Genomic DNA, 19,034 nt, shown 5'->3' with positions numbered 1-19,034 from the left:
TGAGACCTCAAAACTTTGTGTAAACATGTTCCTGTACTACATATCACTTTATGTCACCGTTTTTGTTGGATGATACTGATATATTGCACGATTGCTTTTTCCCCCGATTGATGGTAATAAGAATGATTTATCGCTCCTCTCTTCAAGTGGGTTCGAATGATGATAAGCAGCTAAACTATTCAACAGGCAAGTGGACCTCTCTGTCTTTCAGAAGCAAATGTCTAAATATTAGCAATAGGAAGTGAAGAACTGGAAGGCAAATTGTATAAGGATTGTTCTGGGAGCATTCCTTACCGTCAGAACCGGATGAAGAGCTTGTTTTCATGCCTGGCTCTCTATCTGCGATGTCAGCAGCACTGGTATCTGGATCTTGATCGGGTTACTACTGCTGATGTCTACATTTTCATTTATCTTGGCTTCCATTTAATTAAAAAAAAGACAAATGGCTAAGGTGAGGCTAGGAGTGCAGCTGAACTAAGAGTGGATGTCTCTTTAGTAGTGAGTGAGTCTATTGCATCACCTATGATGTTTGTGATGGGACAAAGTCTTTTGATTTTACCAAGCCAGATTGCCAATTCTTACTTTTCCTAATTTTTACCTTTTTTTTGGTAATTTTTTTAAATTATAAAATTGATGGAAACTCTGTGATTCCATTTTTAGAAGTTGGTTACTTGCAAGGAGTCTTAAGTACAAAGATGCTTCTAATGCCCTGGAGGAAAAAGGGGAACGTAACACCTCTCTGGGCTTCTCCAAAAGAGAAGACTTTAACCAGCTCTTTTAAATTATATTTTAGAGTTCTGTAAAATTCCTTTTAGAAAAAAGTATTTGTTGAACCAGGTTAGAAAACCATTGAGTTAGGCCATCATAAATACTGAATCATCTTCCTTCCTCCATTTCTCAGAGTGGACAGTTGTTTGGCTCCTGTTTATCCAAATTTCTGAAAAGCATTTCAACATTAATCATAGCTGGAGTTGGCTACTTCCCTCAGACCATTCATGCTGCCCTTATTATAAGTGCTTTTGCTACTGGGTAGGTGGATGGTTAGGTTGATGGACAGATGCATAAGGACAGGAAGGAAGGAAGCGAAGAAAAAAAAGATACATATAGTTATTCCCATTTGTCTATTACTTTATGCCAATGTGGGGGTTTTTCTTAAAGAATAGTTTATTGATTTTTAGAGAGTGTGAGGAAGGGAGAGGGAGCGAGAAATATCGATATGAGAGCACAACATTGATCGGCTGGCTTCTGCACAACCTGGCCATGTGCCCTTGACCCGGAATCGAACTGGCAACCTCCTGGTGCACAGGACAATGCCCAACCAACTGAGCCACACTGGCCAGGGCTCAGTGCATTCATTTTTAATGATTTTATTATATTTCTTATCACTTATGGCAGGAATTACATCTTGCCTACATTTCATTATCTTACATACACACAGAATAATAATGGACTCCCCAGTCACTTTTTAACATATAAATGAGCCTTTCTAGATGCTAAGGATACAGCAGTAAAAAAGCACAAAAATTCCTGATCTTTTGGAGCTTCTTTCTAGCTGGAGGAAAAAAGCAATATTTAAGTGAGATGTATGGTAGGCCAGTTAATGATAATGCTGTACAAAAATATAAAGCAGGAAATGAAAGGAAGTTACTATTTTATATCCAGTGGTCAATGACATATGCGCAAAACCTGATTCTTCAATATCACCACCTCTGGCCAGTCACTATTCTAAAATGCTTCATTTAGAACTCATTCTTACAACAACTAGGACAGGTAGGTGTCACTCTTTTCCCCATTGTACAGTAGAGGAAACTGATTCCAAAAAGGTTTCATCACTTGCCCAAGCTCACACAGGAGTAACTAGTGATGCTGGGATTTGAGCCCACACAGCCTGACTCTGCAGTTCTTGCTCTTAATCAGCACACTAAGTAAATGGATGCCTGAATGCATGATGAATGGATGCCTGAAACATTTTACAAACCAACTCATTCACACGCATTCAGTGTGAAATATAATGCAGTCCCCCAGTGAAGCCTGGTAAAAATGACATCATCGGGGCATTATTAGCTTAAAATTTAGTAGTTTTTAAACAAAGATTTTTAAAATATCAGGCTTACCTAAAATAGAGGTCATCTATAGGAAAAAAGAAGGCTTTGAGCTGCTCAAAAAGTATGTAGTAAATAAATTATAAAGGAATAGAAAATTATATGGCAGGGAGTTGCTCTAGTGTATAGTTCATAGTTAAGAGTTGAATCTTGAGTCTTGCTGTTAACTTTTTAAGCCATTCTGACACTTCTCATGGACACACGCATCTGATAGATGAGAAATTCAGGCAGAGGAAAACTTGCAGAAATAATCCTAGATGCTCTTCCTTCGTTCCCTTGCTCTTTCTGAACCAGCTCCTAATGTACATCCTTGCAGTCTCAGCGTTGATCCTGCCTTCACTCACTGGGCTCATTTCTTTGCAGTTAGTCTTTGCAGTGTTTGAAATTCAGTTTTCCCTAAATAACTCCTGACTTCGGTCAGCCCGCAGACCCTCACAGTCACTTGCTGTCTGGGCAGGAGCTTTTAGTGTGAGTCCTGGACCCATAAAACCCAGCCCCCCCTCTGCCTTCTTGGACTATATTTTGAAACCAAATGTACTAGTGTAATGTCTTATTCAGAATTCCATTTTCTTAGAGATCTCTCTGGAGGTTTATATGGGCTAATGGCTCCCCACCCACTTGACATTTTGCCCATTACATTATATGTTTCTTCCAAGGAACAAAAATATAACTCTCCATTTCTGACAGCATGGGAGACGCTCTCTTGCTGTTGCTCTCCAGGAAAAATCTCATAATCTAACTAGACAAACCGTTGCTGAAAAATTAGACCAAACGGCATTTGTAAACTCCAAGGAAAGCATTTTTCTTCTGTGAAGCATTTCCTAGCTGGAAGTGTTGAAACTTTACGTATACTGATACCAGTTAGGTTTATGGAAAAAAATGAAAAGTTATAAACAGCTAGATACACTGTCAAAACTGAACCCTGTCAACCTAATTTTTTCCTAGCCCTGTGTGCTGAGAAATTTGCAGCATTCTTAATTCCCATGTATGAGATGAATGAGAAGAATGAATGGATAAAGTTCAGTTGCTAAAAGAAAGTCCGGTAGCTAGGTAGCTGCTTGTGCTTATTTGGTAAATTTAAATGAAGGAAATAATATTTAAAAAGGTATGTTGGGATCATATCTCTGTACCCTCTTTCTGACATTGTTTTTATACATAACAAAATCAGTTCACAATCAGTCTCTCTGTATGCCAGGTACCACTGATGTTTGCTTGTTTGCTTTGGTTTTCTGTTTGTGTGTTTTTTTGTTTTGTTTTGTTTTTGTTTTGACTCATGCTCTAAATCCATTAAGAAATGAAATATTTCATCTTAAGAAACAAATATGATTTACCTCTTTTGTGTTACTAGGGAAATATAAAGGACCTAAAGATCTGTGATATTTGTTTTCAGTATCAGATCAAATAGAAATGTTAGATTTTAGGGGGCAGTTTATGTTGCACAAATATTATTTTTAATAAATTTCATTTATTTCCCAGTTAGCACTGCACTGTCTAATACATTATGAATAATCTTCATGCCCTTTATATGATGGAAAACTAGTGAAGGAGTAGTAGAGCCAGTGACTTATTTAGCATACTTGTTAAATAAGGTAAACACCATTGTATAGTAAAATGTTTGAAACTAAAACAGGATGGAGTGAATATTTTCTAATCCATGGGTAATATTAATTGTAATTAACTTTACTGTCTAATGTGCCTTTTTTTAAAAATTAGATTAGTGGAATGTCTGAAATTGGACTTTAATACATTTTAGAGAAATGACCTTGTCTTTAAAGAATCACAATTACCAGCAGGATCACTTGCTCGTTTTACGAGTGCTCTGTATTAATTAAGTGATAATTCTCTGTACAGCTTACAACCTACTATGACTTTCTGTGGTGTTGTGAAAACTTTAGAACGAAACATACCTGGATGTTTATATCTGACGTATTAACTTCATTTGCTTAGGTGAGTTACTTAATCTCTGCCAATCCTCAATTTTGATATGCATAAAATGAGGTATGTCACTTGAAGTATTATTATAAATAGGAGAAATAATGCAAATAAAATATCTTACATAGTGCCTGAGACATAGTGATTATTAAAAGTAAGTTGTGGCCCAGATGGTTTTACTGGTGAATTCTATCAAAGATTAAGAAAGCAGTAATACCAATCTTACTCAAAATCTGTCAGAAAATTGAGGTGAGAAAGCATTTTATGTAGCTGTCATAATCCTGATGCCATTCAAATACACACAAAAAAGAATTTTTAAAAGTAGAGACCTTAACAAAATACTATGAAATAGAATACAGCAATACATGAGAATGCTAATGTATCACACATAGCTGAGTCTATCCCTGGAATGCAAAGTTAAGCATTTGAAAATTAATCTACGTAATTCGTCAGAACCACAGAATAGAGGAGGAAAATTATATGATGACTTAAATAAATGCAGAAAAATCATTTGACAAAATGGGACATTCATTTATAATAAACATTTGAAGCAAGGTAGGAATGCTAGGGAACTTTAATCTGATAAACTCGCTCTATGAAAAATTTATAGCTAACATCGTAATGGTGAAATGCTGAATGTTTTCACCTTAAGATTGATAACAAGGCAAGGGTGTGATCTCTTTTCATGATTATTGATGTGGAGGTCCTAGCTAGTAAAATAAGAAAAGAAAAAGAAATAAAAGAAATACAGATTGAAAAGAAAGCAGTGAAACTCTCTCTGTTTACAGATGACCTGGTTGATTTCATAGAATATTCTGAAGAATCTACAAAACAAATATCAGGACTGAAAAATGAATTTAACAAGATTGGAGGGTATAGTGTTAATATACAAACTTAATTTTTTTTTTTTACATGTTAGTATAAATAATTGGAAAAATAATTTTTAAAATTTCACTTGCAATAGCATGGTTAAACATAAAATACTTAGAAATAACTTCAGCAAGACATATGTAAAGTATCTACACTGAAATTAAAGAAAACCTAAATACATAGGAAGAGATGCCATGTTTATTGCTTGGAAATCTCAATAATGTTGAGATACCAGTTATTTCCAGATTGATATATAAATTCAGTGTAATCCCAACTGAAATCCCATCAGGTTTTTTGTTTGTTTGAAGAACAAAGTCTGACTTCATGACTTAATACAAAACTACAGTAATCAAGACTTTGTGATATATTCCTAAAAAGAAACAAATAGATCAGTGGAATAGAACTGATCCCAGAAATAGACCCATGCTCAGATAGTCAACTGGTTTCCAGCATCAGTACCAAAGCAGTCCAGCGGAGAAAGGAAATTATTTTTAGAAATAATGTAAAAAACTACAACATCAACTCCTACCTTACACCATTCACAAAAATTAATCTGAACTGAATTGCAGACCTAATAATAAAAGCTAACATTATAAAGTTTCCAGAAGAAATCAGCAGAATATCTTTGAGATTTTGGGGTAAGCAAAGGTTTCTTAGGCCACAGAAAGCAAGTCATAGAAACTGATACATTGGACTTAAAATTGAAAACTTGAGCAAATCAACAGACATTGTTAAGAAATTTACAAAGTGTATATCTGACAAAATATTGTTTTCCAAAACATATAAAACACTTTTATAACTTGGTAATAAAAGACAAATAATTAAATACAAAAAGGAGTCAAATATTGTTTCAAATTAGTGTTTTAAGTTTCTTCGGATAAATTCCCAGAAGTGGAATTACTGGATCATAAGGCAGTTTCATTTTTAATTTTTTGAGGTGACTCCCTTATGTTCATTTCAGCATTACTTACAATAGCCAAGATCTGGAAACAGCCCAAGTGCCCATCAGTAGATGAGTGGATAAAAAAGCTGTGTTACCTTTACACCATGGAATACTATGCAGCTGTTAAAAGGGAGGAACTCTTACCCTTTGTGACAGCATGGGTGGACGTGGAGGACATTATGCTAAGTGAAATAAGCCAGGCAGAGAGACTGGCTCATATGTGGAATCTAATGAACAAAATGAAATAAGCAAAATAGTGATAGACTCATAGATAGAGAGCAGGCTGACAGCTGTCGGGTAGGCAGCTGAGGGTGGGTGGAGGGATTGAGCAAAAAAGAAAAAAAGAGAAAAAACTCAACGACACTGACAGTGTGGTGATTGCGGGGGGAAGGAGGGTTGGAGGTGGAGGAGGGTATGGGGGGATATATGGTAATGGATAGAGACTTGACTTGGGGTGGTGAACATACAGTGCAGTGTACAGATGATGTGTGGTAGAATTGTGCACCTGAAACTTGTATAATTTTGTTAGCCAGTGTCACGCCAATAAATTCAATAGAAAGAAAAAAAGGCAAAAACTTAAATACTTCACCAAGGAAAATACTTCACAAATGGATAATAAATGCATGGAGAAAAAATGCTGAGCATCATTAAGCATTAGGAAAATGCAAATTAAACCACCTGAGATACATTCATTGGAATCGCTAAACTTACAACGACTAATAGCAAATGTTGGTGAGAATGTGGAGAAACTCTAACTTTTAGATATTTGGTGGCCATGCACAATTGCACAACCACTTTGGACAAAAAAGTCTGGTAATTTCTTGATATACATGCCTGGCGACCTACAGATTTCACTTATTTTTACAATGGAAATAAAAACATGTCTACAAAAAGTCTTGCAGAAGAATGTTCATAGGAACTTTATTTGGAATAGCCATAAGTGGAAATAGCTGAGGTGTGCATCGAGAGGGGGATAAATTGTGAGGTTCATAAATGGAATACTTTTCAGCCATAAAATAGAAAAACACCCTACTGATAGGTGAATCCTGAAAACTTTCATGCTACGTAAAAAACCTTATACAAAAGAGTATCAACTGATGGTTCCATTTATAACAAGTCCTTGAACAGGCAAAACTAATTTATGATAAAAATATGTATATCAGAACAGGAGGGACAGGGACAGCGATTAGCCAGGAAGGGGCATGAGGGAATGATCACAAGGCTCTATCTTGATGGAGGTTTTTGTGATATAGGTATGCACGTTTTTCAAAGCTTACTGAGTGGTACATTTAAAATTCATTCATTTTATTCATTCATTTAATTTATTCAAAATAAATTAAACCACCTGAACAAATTTATTTGTTCATTGTATGCTAATTTTGCTAATGAAATACTATAAAGATTTTGAAGGCTGTTTCATGCATGCTGAAGTTTTTAGTGGTAAAGTGTATTGACATTTGCAACTACCTTTGAAATGGTTCAAAAAATAAAATAGATTGATCAAAGTATAGAGGAATGGAAAGATGTATAGGTAGCTGATAAAAAGCAAATAGGACCAAATGTTAATTATAGAATCTAGGTGGAGAGACATGGGCTTGCATTGTGTAATTCTCTCAGCTTTCCTGTATATGTGAAAATGCTCAATCTACAGTATTGGGGGAGGAGGCTATTTTTCTGTTCTAGCTTTCAAGGGTAGAAATGATGACCTTGTTTAGCAGGTGAAGGCGTTGAAATAGAATTGTTTGAAATCTAAAGTTATTAAACAACAGAGCTGGTATCAACATTCAGGTGCCTCTAACCCTACAACCCATATTCTTTGTGTCAGCGACGGCTTTCTAGATCCAAACATGCAGAGCCTGTCAGGTAAAGGGAAGAAGGGGCTTGAAACCTCAGCTGTGGTTTGTACTCCTGTGGCTACCTTCCAGTTTCTTAAGAAACTGACCTTTTTTTAAACACAAATTTTCTTGAGGGAAAGGATGCTAGTAATCAGGTTACTGAGCACACCTTTATTAAACATCCATAAAAGATAAATACTAATCTGAAATCAATTATAAGATAAATCCATTTGCTCGAGGAATTCTTTTTCCTCCTAATCTCATGCATGTACTGGGAATTTGAGATGCAAAAATAAAATTCCAGGTATCTTAGAGTCATAAGCCCACACTCTAGTGTATTTCGGTTCTTCATTCATTCATTCAAGCAGAAATTCAGAGTCTGCCGACTATGGGCATGTTTCCCGTTGAGAAGACAGCAGGGCAGTGCCTGGCAGGGGAAGGGGCAGAGCCGGGTGTGGGACCACCAGGCCTCTCGCCCCAGCCCTGGCCTTACCTGGTCCTTGACTTTCTACAGCTCCCTAACCTTTCTCAGCATCGTTCTTTCACCCTGCTGTCATTATTAGTGAGGATAAAAATAAAGCAACTTTCGAAGTTGAAGGAGAGTTTAAAGAGAATCAAGCCCAACATCCTCATTTTATTGGTGAGAAAATTGAAGCCCAGTAATTTGTTCAAGGTAACAGAGCCAAGTAGAAGCCAAGCAATGCCTTAAAATAATCTTTTCAGTATTGGAGGTGAGTGGAATTACCTCCGTGCAATACCTGTGAATGCACTTTGAGGGTAAATGAGCCGTAGGAAAGCAAAGTGTTAGTATTGATGATATGTCTTTATTAAGGCATGTAAATATTATATGCATATTTTCACTTAGACACTGTGTCTTCTGGATTATAATATGTATGCTACAGTTTTATGTTAAATCTATAACTATAAAGCCATATGTAGATAACTATCTATAGAGAAGTGGTCCCTTTGGCAAAAGTCATCATTTTTGTTAATACTCTGATTGCTATGCTGGACCTTCTTATAGATTATTTTTAAGTATGATATTCAGTATATATAATAAATTTCAAGACTGTAGATGTTCCACTGGGACATGGTTGAATTAAAGTATGTAAAGCAATGTTGTACAGTATTACCTTTTGAAACAAAACTTTGCAATGCTGTAATTACGCTGTCATATTTTCAAACATATTTATCTTTTTATTTTTTTATCTTTTAAAAAACCAACAAATGGAACAAAACCAAAAAACATTTTTAAGGTAAAGCAGACTAAATGAAATTTTTTTAAACCAAATGTGTATTGGCAGCTTTTAAATTTTGTATTGTGTATGTGTTTTATAGACTTTATGCAAGAGTATTACATATTTTTTACATCTTTATTGAGGTATAATCAAAATACAATAAACTGCACACATGTAAATATAATTTGATCAATTTTGACATGTCTTGATACTGGGGAAACTATCACCACAATCAAGATAAAGAATATTTCCATCATCCCCAAAACTTCCCTCAGAAATCCTTTGCAATCCCTCCCTCCTTCCAACTCCACTCCCAGGGAAACACTGACACCCTTCCCCCCCCCCCACTGTAATTAGTTTCTATCTTCTGGAATTTTATATAAATATAATTTAAGTATATACTTGTTTTTGGCCTGCCTTCTTAATGTGTTTTTTTAAATTGACCTATAGTTGACATACACTATTATATTAAGTCATATCATATACATTATATATATCAGGTATACAACATAGTTACTTGACATTTATATTATGAAATGATCATCATGATAAGTCTAGTTATTATCTGCCCCCATACAAACTTATTATAATATTACTGACTGTATTCCCTGTGCTGTCGATGACATTCCTGTGACTTATAAGTGGAACTTGTACCTCTTAATCTTCACCAGTTTGCCCATCTCCCAGCCTCCTCCAAACTTGTCTATGTTGCTGTGTATAAGAATTTTGGTTTTCGTTATTTACTCCCTTTGCCCTGTTGTATTCGACCTGTAGTAGTAGCGAATTTGCTTTCCTCCAAGGACTGATGATGCTTGCATCTTTCCCTGTGCTTTTGGCCATTTACATATATCTTCTTTTGTGAAGTTTATGTCCAAATATTTTGTCCACTTTTAAAAAACAAGTTGTTTCTTATTACTGAATTACAAGAGTTGTTCTTATATTTTAAATACAAGTCATTCATCTGATATTTATGTTGAGAATATTTTCTTCCTGAATACTAATGGCGTGACTTTCCCCTTTTTTCGTAGTGTCTTTCCAAGAACAAAAGTTTTAAATTTTGATGAAGTCTGATTTATCAGTTTTAGCTTTATTTGTTTTGTGGGGTTTTTTTGGTGTATGTTGTATCTACAAAAACTTTGCCTACCATAAGATTATAGATATTTTCTCATATGTTTCCTTTGAGAAGTTTTTGTTGTACATTTAGGTGTAGGATCCATTTTGAGCCAATATTGTGCAATGAGTGCGAGGTAAGGATCATCCCCCCCAGTTTGATTTCTAGTTGACCCAGTTTCATTTGTTGAAATGACTTTCATTTCCCCATTGAATTTCCTTGACACAGTTGTTAAAAACCAATCTACTAAATGGTGATGGAAAAAATAAAATAAAATAAAATTTAAATAAAAAATTCAATTGACCATATGTCTATGGGTCTATTTCTGCACACACTATTTTCTTCCATAGATTGATATCTCCATATTTTTGCCAATAGCCCACATTTTTTTTTTTATCTTCACCTGAAAATATTTTATTGATTGGTTGCCTCCCGGCATGTGCCCCAACAGGGCTGGGAATCGAACCTGCAACCCAGGCACCTGCCCTTGACCTGGAATCAACCAAGACTCTTTGGAGCCCAGGCCGACATTCTAACTACTCAGCCACACCAGGCAGGGCAACCAATAACCCATATTCTTGATTACTGTAGCTATATAAAGGTTGGGACAAAAGTAGGTTTATAGTTGTTCATATAGAGAACACTACAATAATTGATAAATAATAATACAAAAATAAGCTTTGTGTTTTGCATACTCACAACTGTAAACCTACTTTTGCCACACCCTATAGTAAATCTTGAAATGAGGTGAGGGGAATTGTTCAACTTTTAACAGTTTAGATCTTTTGTATTTCCAAATTAATTCTAGAATTATGCTATCAATTATTGCCAAAAATATTTAAAAGCCTGGTAGATTCTGTTTGGAATCACATTGAATCTGTAGATCAGTTTGGGTAGCATTGCCATCCATGGACATGGTGCATCTCTTCATTTATTTATCTATTCTGTGATAGAGCAGTATTCTGTAGTTTATTTTACTTACTTAGGTATTTATTTTTAATTTATCTTTATTATTGAAAGTATTACAGTCCCCTTTTTTCCCCATTGACCCCCACCCCCACTCCACTCCCAGGCCTCCATTGCACTATTGTCTATAACCATGGGTTATGCATATATGCATATAAATTCTTTGGTTAATCTCTTCCCATCCCCCCACCACTCCACCTTTCCTCTCAGATTTGTCAGTCTGTTCCTTGTGTCTATGTCTCTGGATCTATTTTGTTCATCAGTTTATTTTGTTCGTTAGATTCCACATATTAGATCATGTAATACTTGTCTTTCTCTGACTGGCTTATTTCACTTAGCATAATACTCTCCAGGTCCCTCCATGCTGTCACAAAGGGTAAGAGATCCTTCTTCTTTACAGCTGCATAGTATCCCATGGTGTAAATGTACCACATCCTTTTTCTCCACTCATCTACTGATGGGCACTTGGGCTGTTTCCAGATCTTAGCTATTGTAAATTGTGCTGCTATGAACATAGGGGTGCATGTATTCTTTCTGATTGGTGTCTCAGTTTTTTTAGAATATATTCCTAGAAGTGGGATCACTGGGTCAAATGGCAGCTCCATTTTTAATTTTTTGAGGAAACTCCATACTGTTTCACATAGTGGCTGCACAAGTCTGCATTCCCACCAGCAGTGTACTAGGGTTCCCCTTCCTCCACATCCTTGCTAGCACTTTTCGTTTGTTGATTTGTTGATGGTAGCGATTTTGACGGGTGTGAGGTGATACCTCATTATGGTTTTAATCTACAGTTTTTAATACAAAGATATTGGATATCTTTGCTTAGATTTATGTTTAGGTGTTCTCTTTTCCCACTAGTGTAAAAGAAAAGAAAAATATTATTTTCACATTTTTTGCCACTAATATATCATTTATTAGTCTGTGTAGGTTTTTATGGGTTTCTTGATATTTTTAGGTAAACAATCATATAATGCAAATATTGTCAATTTTACTACTTTTTTACTGTTATTCATTTATTTCTTTTCTTAATGCAGTTACTCAGTTTTGCAGTAAAATGTTGAATAAGAGTATTGGAAGCAGGGATTCTTGCCTTGTTCTTTATCTGTTAGGAATAATTAAGTTTTTCACTCTTAAGTGTGATATTGGTTGTTGGTTTTTCCTAAATGCCCTTTATCAGTTTAAAAAAGTTTCCTACTCTTCCTAATTTGCTAAGAGGTTTTTTGTTTGTTTGTTTGTCTTTAAAACCCTGCACGGTGATGAATTTTAAAAAGTTTTTCACTGTTTTTGAAATGATTAAATGTTTTTTTCTCCTTTATTCTGTTAATATGCTGAATGGCATTGATTCCTGCGTGTTAAAACAACCTTGCATTCCTAGGAAAAGCCTTCCTTGGTTGTAATGTCATACACATACACACACAATTAGGTAACATTTGATAATATTTTTAAGAATCTTCACATCTATATAAAGGATATTGAAATATATTTTTACAATATCTTTATTAGATTTTAATATTAGTGTTTCGCTGGCCTTAACAAAAACAAAGCTGTGCAGTGATCCCAACTTCTTTATTTTCTGAAAATACGTATGTAAAATAAGTGTTATTTCTTCCTGAAAGTTTTTGCCAGAATTCATCAGTAAAAATATTTTGCCTGGGGTTTTCTTTTAAGAAAAATATTTGATAATTTAGCTTTACATATATAGTCACCTTTCTGTTTTCTGTGTGTGTTATTTAATTTATATATACATGTTTGGTGTTTTACTAGGTGCTATTATTTTTTAATTTAATTTCATTATGCTCAGATAATGTACTCTGTAGGATTTTGATTGCTTTTAATAATGAGACTTTGTTAATGGACCACAGAATGGTCTGTCTTGCTGAATATAAATGTATAGCAGATCATCATGTTGTACACCTTAAATATATATAAATTTTATTAAAAAATAAAATTTCTCAATATCTCGCTCTTCTCCTTTTAGTATTTCAATTACACATGTTAGATCTTTGGAAATTGTTCCATAGGTCTCTGAAGCTCTCTTTGTCTGTCTTGCTCTTTTTTTTCACTCTGTTTTCATATTGGTTAATTTCTAATAATCTATATCCAAGTTCCTGATTTTTTTCTTGCATTATTTCCATAGTGCTTTTGAATCCACCCAGCAAGGTTCTTCATTTTAAGTACTGTATTATTCATTTCCAAATATTTTATTTCTTTTTTAAAGTTTAATTTTCTCTATTGAGAATGCCTATGTTTTCATTGATTTCAAGAGTGTTTTCCTTTGCTTATGAAGCATAATTATAATAGCTGATTAAATATCTTTGATAGCGCTATCACCTAGATCATTTTATGGTGTTTTTTTTGTTGTTGCTTTGTTTTGTCTTTTCCCTGTAGAATAGGTCATGTTTTACCGGTTCTTTGAACGTTGAGTAACTTTAGTTTGCTTTCTGGATACTATAAATATTCTGTTATATAGAGTCTATTATAATATCCTATTACAATCATCTGGAGATGTTGTTGTTTATTTTAGCAGGCAATTAAGCCACTTAGATTCAGACTGTAAGTTGTGTCTCAACTTCTTTGGGAGCTGGTTCAGATCAGTTTAGTTTTCTAAGCCTAAACTATGTTGTTTTATGTGTCTCTGCATGTGCAGTTCGGGTTTAGAGTGAGACTTGTGCAGAAGGCTGAAATCTGTGTTCATTTCTGAAGCTTTTAATATCTTCGTTTGAGATTTTTTTCATGCATGCTTAGTTCAGGAATTAATTTTTATTAACTGATTGATTTTAGATAGAGAAAGGAAGGGAGAAAGGAGAGAGAGAAGCATTGATTTGTCGCTTTATTTATTTGTGCACTTATTGGTTGATTCTTGTATGTGCCCTGACTGGGGATCAAACCTGCAACCTTGGTGTATCAGGATGATGCTCTAATCAGCTGAGCTATCCAGCCAGGGCCTAGTTAAGTAATTAAAGTGATACTTGTTCAGAATTGAAGGATCCCTTTCATCCTCTTATCTCTGGGATTCTCCCCAAGCGCTCTAGCCTGCAGGATTATTTCTCTTGTCAGAAAAATGGAGTTTACCTGCTTCTGATTTTCCATTGCCTCCCCATTTTGCACTGGCCTCTACTCTTGGGGTCACACTGCACAAGAGAAAACAAAACAATAAAATGGGAAACATCATAATACAGGTTACTTTTCCAAGTTTCGACTCTTTCATATAATCTGCCTACTTTTGAGAGTTCTTAGGTAGCTAGTGTGTGTGCATACACACACACAATATCCCCCCAAAATGTATACACACTTTGAATAATTATAATAATTCCAGTGGGTTAAATCTGAAAAGAAAGAAACATCAATTGAGCTACCAGTTGTTAAAGTGTTGATGTATTTTGGGGGGACACCCCGTATATATGTCTGTGTATATATGTATATAATTATATAATTTAAAGTTTTTAGTTGTAATCAGCATGAGGAATGGATGATAGTGGGCTTACTTCACCATAATGGAACTGGAATCCATGTGAATTTTTTTCCCCCAGAAAAAAATGAACTATGTGTCAAGATATAGAATCTTTCTTATAAAATTAGCCAAACCATTGTGACAAAGTTCTCTCATCATGTGCAAATTGTGCAGAGAAGAGCAAGAGTTATTGTCAAATTGTCTCCGTTACACACACACACACACACACACACACACACACACTCTCTCTCTCTCTCTCTCTCTCTCTCTCTCTCTCTCTCTCTCTCTCTTTAAGAAAATAGCTGCTGTGATACTTTAGATTCCACATTCTTTGCATTTGTCACCATTTCAAGGGTATGGAAGGCAATACTATGTTTTCCTCCTACACTGGGTTATTAAAGATAAAATTAATTATATATCTCGTGCTTGGAGCCATCAGAATGAAGCTATATATAATTAAAAGTGGTATTATTATTGTAATGCACAACTGATACTTAGTGTTTAAGCCCCTTAAGATTGATTCTTTGTGGTGAATTAAATACATATGTTTTACTTAAAAATAAAAAGTTGAAGAATTAACATTGATGACAATATTTCCTGTTGTGAATCACATATAGGAAAGTTGTCAGTGACAACTGAAAACTATAGGAAGTTGTTAGTGACAACTTCCTCATGTAGGTGTGTTTATATAATGACCAAATATAAAAATTAAAAGATATATTACTGTGTCTGAATGATGTACATTTTGGAAATAGTACAAGTATTCTTTCTTCTTGTTTCTCAGAATAACCATAAGCTGATATGAATCATGTAATGTCTAGTTCTGTTTCTTTTTTTGGTAGTGATTAAGTCACTCAAGGAAATAAAGAATGAGGGCAGGCCATTTTATGTAACAATAAAGTTAAAAAAAATTTATATAAAGGATGTATGGACATGTGATAAAGCACAAGATTTTCCATATGCTTAAGATACCCTTCTGACCCTGAATTTGACCAAGTTATTTAAATACAGCCCAGATAAGGAGCACATTGCAGTTCAGGTGAAGGAATTTCCTAATGGGCACTTTTCAAGCATTTTTTATTCTTGTTTGCCCCTTGAAATTGTGGTTACAAAAATGCAATTCTCTGAATTTATATTATTATTTGTACAGTGATGCACTTTTTAGCCAGACATTTTGTTATATGGCAACAAGAATTTTAAAATACCTGATTAATCTCTATTTCATTGTATCGAATTACTTCAGGGTTTTATATTTTAAAAATTGAGATATAATTTGCATTCAATAAAATGCACAAATCTTATGTGTAAAACTCATTGGCTTTTCCCAAATATACTTTTAACAAACACAGATATAACCCAGATCAAGACACAGCACGTTCTGTCACCCTGAAACTTCTTTGCTACTCCTTCCTTTCAATATCCCTCATCCCCCAGCCAGACTTAATCACTCTTGACTTTTGTCAGCATAGATTAGCTGCCTGTCTTAAACTTCCTATAAATAGAATCCTACAGTGTGTCCTCTTTTACATAATGTTCTGAGATTTGTGTGTTGTGTGTCTCAGTAGTTCTTTCCTTTCCACTGTTGAGTATGAAATTCTGTCAGTACCCCTCAGTTTGGTTATTTAGTTTTCTCTTGCTGGCTGGCTTCTGTTTGGGGGCTATTATGAATAAAGGCACTTAGAACTTTCCTGTAAGTGTCTTTTTATGGACATAGTTCACATTTTTCATATTAGATAAGTTCATTATAAGTTATTTTGAATATAGAAATATGTGTCTTGAATTTCTTTTTCATGTCAACTTTGAGAAGATGTTTTGCTATAAAAAGAAAAAACGGTCCCAAGATGTAAAAGTTACACTTAAAAATGTTACCATTTTTGAAAAGTTCTTCTTCCTTTTTCAAAACAAGGATTGTCCATATTCAATTCTCCTATAGAAACTGTAAGGAAAAATTAAAATTTGTAAATCTATTAAGAGCATATAAAAATTAAAACAGTACAAATGCAAAATTCTCACTTTTTCAAAGCTAAACCATGTGGCTCCATAACTTTTCTCTACTAGGCTGTTTCACTATCCTATATAGTAAGCAATTTATGTGTCCATCTCCCCATGAGACCGAAATCTCCTTGGAAACAAAAACCACCTGCGTCTTACTTGTTTTTCTGTCTGGAGTATGCAGCACTTTGCCTGGCACATGGTAGGTACACATTATATGTTGAGTGGCCTGAATAACTGCCTTTTGTCCGGGGTGCTTATTTGCCTTGCAGAAGTCTTTTTTGCTATGGAAACATAACAACACTTAGGTTTAGCTCAGGCATTTACTATTCCCTTTATGTCTTAAGTCTTTTGTTTAATACATGAGCTGACTTATCCCAGTTTCCTGTTTATATAGGGTAAGCTTTTGATGAAAATGCACACTACCGAAAGATTTCCATTTAGTTTAATAACATTGTTATACTTAACATGTGTCATTGAAAAAAACTTCCAGTGAAGATATTATATATATACACATGGAAATATACATATATATATACACACACACACACACACACACACACACACACACATATACACACATACACATACATACACACACATATTCTTAACTCATCTTTGCTTCTAGGCTTATATACCTAGTGCACTATATACTTAGAGCATAGAATACAAACATATTTTATTGATTTTCAATGTTGGCAAAAGACATAGTATCTGTTTTACACAATTAAAAGACCTTGAAATTATTCATGATTTTCATTACTACTGGGATTTTTATGTTGAATTAAAGGTCATAATTCTAATCATCTCAGGCCCCTTTTTTCCCCCTAATAGATCTTTGCAATGCCCATCTGTCTATGGTTTATGATATAACCTTTTTTGATGGGGCTGGATGGCAGATGGACAGCAGATGGGGGTTTTGCCCTGCCTCCTGCTTCAGATCCTGGCCCAGACCGAAACTGTCAGTTTGTACTCACAGCTTGTGGGATCCAGTACGGTGTTTGGCACTCTAACCAATTGATACCAAGCAGGACCAGGTAATTATGACTAGTTTTTGGTTAAAGACTAGCAATAAGGGTAGGGACGCCCGGTGAGTCCGAAAAAGCACCTTAGAGGACCTGTCCTTCCTGTTTGACTCTGTGCTGGATCCTCAGGACTCCAGAGCCACCTCCTTCTGAGGATCGAAGTTGCATTATTAGGAAAAGTACTATTGTCATGTAGCTATTTACCTATTTTAAAAATATAACTCAGTTTCCCAAAGGCCTTTGTTTCTCTCCAGAATTAAACAAGGAAGCCAGTGAGAAACAGAGATAGACAGACAGTGGCTTGATTCTTAAACCAAATGTTTTTGTCTAAATTGTTGGACAACTTGTCATTGTCTGGAATTCCTAGGAGGGTCCTGCATGATTAAAACTTGGACTAATGGTAACATTTCTGAATGCAGAAACTATAACTGCTTCTGCCAAAGCATAAAAAGACAGTTCATGAGATTGCTAGTCTTAACAGGAGGAAAGAAGAAAGTCTTTTCTTTTCATTCGGAACTCTGAGTACATACTTTCTTTTGTGTGTGTGCATAAATTTGCTGCTTTACAAGTGACCGTCTTTGTTTTAGACATAAGCCAGATTGGAGTAAGCAGACGAGCTGGGTAAGTCCTACTAATGGAGGCTAAGCCTTGGCAGCGACCATGAAGAAAAGGCAGTAATGAGTCAAATTGTTCGCTGAGCTGAGAGTTCTTTCCTGACTTATTTAGTTTCTTTAAACTTAGTGCTTCACAGAGATCCCATTGTGCCCTTTCCTCATCTGAGCTGAGTCTCCGAGTTGATTAGTAACACGAGAGTTTATGTAAGGAGTATGTGCCCACCGATCTTTAAATAATTGCCCACTATAAATGTAGAAAACTTTCCATGGAGCCATCACTAACCTCTCACCCAGCATTAAAAGAGACCCTTACAGTACTCCAGGCCTTCCCCGAACTAAACTGAAATATTGTACCCTGCTGGTTAATAGTATTTTTGTTCATATAATAGATAAATTATGACATTATTACACAATTTATTAACTCAAATTGTTCACATTTGAATAATTTCTTATGTTCTGGGAGTTAGGGATCACTTCTACATATGTGTAATAAATTATGCCCTTCCAAGTTAAATAAGTAGCATTGGGTTGTTATACTCAAATAAATTATGTTTGCATTAGTTCAAAAGATTCCTTCAATCCAATTTAGGTATCTGTAGCATTCACTACCATAGGGCAATTTAAAATTTAGATTACAATAGATTGCTGGGCAATCATTTACCTGGACCTCAAGTAATCTGTACATTATAAAATGAATTTGCATTATATTCCAGGTTCCATCAGATACTGTTTTATCTTTCTTTTCAATTATCTTCTTTCCTAATTTAATAAAGATATTTAACTTTTAAGAAACTCTGTGCTTATGTTCTCTGGTGAAGTGGATGTCTGTGATTTTCCATCAGGTTATATATTTAACAGGTGACCAAGGTACCTTCATTTTGGAACCCTTGTACTATATATCTGGGGCTTCCTTGAAACCAGCTCATTTATTCGTTTTTAAAAAATCTTGAAATAG

General features: G+C 34.9%; 1 long non-coding RNA gene across 19 annotated transcripts in view; it reads left to right on the top strand.

Annotated features, from left to right (window-relative positions):
- LOC308560206 overlaps window positions 1–19,034 on the top strand; it is a 363,790-nt gene that overhangs the window by 319,093 nt on the left and 25,663 nt on the right. For 2 of the 19 annotated variants that reach the window (XR_013999284.1, XR_013999285.1), the window contains exon 8: window positions 3,954–4,049. The exons of the other annotated variants lie outside the window; for them this stretch is intronic. This is a non-coding gene — a long non-coding RNA (uncharacterized lncRNA). The remainder of the gene's footprint in view (window positions 1–3,953; window positions 4,050–19,034) is intronic. 19 annotated transcript variants of the gene reach the window in all.

The sequence above is a fragment of the Miniopterus schreibersii genome, assembly GCF_964146895.1.
Source record: "Miniopterus schreibersii genome assembly, chromosome: 8".
NCBI lineage: Eukaryota > Metazoa > Chordata > Mammalia > Chiroptera > Miniopteridae > Miniopterus > Miniopterus schreibersii.
Note: the sequence above shows the minus strand (reverse complement) of the source record. Positions and strands in the feature narration are given on the sequence as shown.